Below are 1,689 nucleotides of genomic sequence, written 5' to 3'. Positions count from 1 at the left end.
TGTCGTGCCTTGGCAGTCTCAGACTTCACGGCGTATACTGCCACCCTAAGTCCCCGGCCGGAAGTCCCCAGAGTTGGGGACTGGCCCAGCAGCTTCTACTGAAGCCTTCCGAGTAAATCGCCAGAACGCCAACACCTCCTCATCACTCCACCGCTCCCATGTTTTTTTTTAGTGTTGCCATAAGTTATTCTTTCTCCATTGGTGCGGAGGGCTAATGCTAATAATGCTAATGCCAGCAAATACAATGGCGGCTTCACAAAACTTTTCAAAGTTTTACGGGGAGTGGTTTGCAATTCGCCCAGCCAATAGAAATTGGTACTTTTTTCTCCCCAGGATAGTAGGCCTACCACCTCTCTAGCAGAGACAAAAAATGGGGGTAAAAGTTCCCTAAGGACTCTTTTTTTGGTGTGAATACAAAATAAGGGGTACTAACGGAATCAAACGGAAAAAGTACGGGGAAAAGTACTCCGGTGTGAACGTGCCTATTACACTGGAGGAGCATGCAGAGTTTTGAAAAATAAAGATCTCAGTTAAATATATTTTACATCACATCATTCTAAACAAATAACTGTAATACAATACAATGCAGATTAAACTGATTCATACGGAACGATATTGATTGCCTAATTTGTACGAGAAAAAAAAGATCATTAAACTGATACAATAAATGACTTCTTTGAGTTCCATGTAATTTGTTATGTCAACTTTTTGAAATGTTTGGTTCAGGATTTGTACGACCAACAGTTCTTTGCTGCAAGTGGTCCCCTCTCTCCCCCCTTTCCTCTCTATATTCAGTTGTATTATCTCATCACGGCGAGACAAAAACAATCTTTTAATATAGATTTTTTTTTTATATTTGGAGACAAATTCATCGAGTCTAAGACATTTGGTGGTGATTAAATGTTTTAATTTAACCCGTATATCTGTCACTTTATTAATGATTCACGGACAATTTAATTGCTTAAGTCGAAGGGAGTCTCTGGATTGCCTTGAGTGATATCCTAATGTCTGGCCATTGATTGGTCTTCATTACAAAGCATTATTGCAAATTAATGTTAAGCATCTCTCTTTTACTTTTGTTTTACCACTAACATAAAAACGTCTGAAGGGAGATAAAGACAACACGAAGGATGTAACAGTTAATGAAGCCATTGATCACACATTTCTTGCTGGTATAAATATTGAGAATAACATTTAGATGGTTTGATGATTCTGTTTTGCACTGGCGGTAAATATTTACTCAACACAAATTGTCGCGTGCTGTTTTAAACTCACAAGTGCACTCTCGGCTAAGATATTTCTGATAATGGTGTCACTCTGCATAATTTGGCAACACTCATCATTGCCACTTGTTATTTTAAGGTTTTAACAGTTATGGGAGAGGGTACAAAATATTTCTGAACCCATTATCCATTAGTCTTGTTTTGTAACAGATTTTCCTGTAACACTACGCAAGAGCTTTTGCATTTTAAATGATTTGATATTGTTGCCATGGTTTTCATGAAATATTGTTTAATGTGTCTTTTATATTAGTGTTTTTAAATGCCATTTGATATCGTTGCTTTCAAATGAGTGTTTTTAAATGTCATTTCATAATATGTTTCTTAAATGTAGGGTAGGTAAGAATGGAGAAACCAGCTCGAGTAAGCTAGAATTTGAAAGTACACAACCGAAAAAATCTGCCCCTTC

The 1,689-nt window shown here is 37.2% G+C and overlaps 1 protein-coding gene and 1 long non-coding RNA gene across 4 annotated transcripts in view; one reads left to right on the top strand and one right to left on the bottom strand.

Annotated features, from left to right (window-relative positions):
- Positions 1 to 1,689, top strand: part of LOC104949319 (myotubularin-related protein 4) — a 382,796-nt gene that overhangs the window by 155,133 nt on the left and 225,974 nt on the right. The gene's annotated exons all lie outside the window — the stretch shown is intronic.
- LOC104949317 (uncharacterized) overlaps positions 1 to 1,689 on the bottom strand; it is a 12,421-nt gene that overhangs the window by 10,263 nt on the left and 469 nt on the right. For both annotated transcript variants that reach the window (XR_798793.1, XR_798794.1), the window contains exon 2: positions 1,101 to 1,102. This is a non-coding gene — a long non-coding RNA (uncharacterized lncRNA). The remainder of the gene's footprint in view (positions 1 to 1,100; positions 1,103 to 1,689) is intronic.

This window comes from Notothenia coriiceps, unplaced genomic scaffold, assembly GCF_000735185.1.
Source record: "Notothenia coriiceps isolate Sejong01 unplaced genomic scaffold, NC01 NC01_scaffold00015929, whole genome shotgun sequence".
In the NCBI taxonomy this organism is placed as follows: domain Eukaryota; kingdom Metazoa; phylum Chordata; class Actinopteri; order Perciformes; family Nototheniidae; genus Notothenia; species Notothenia coriiceps.
The sequence above is the reverse complement of the archived record's forward strand: the minus strand, read 5'-3'. Positions and strand labels throughout refer to the sequence as shown.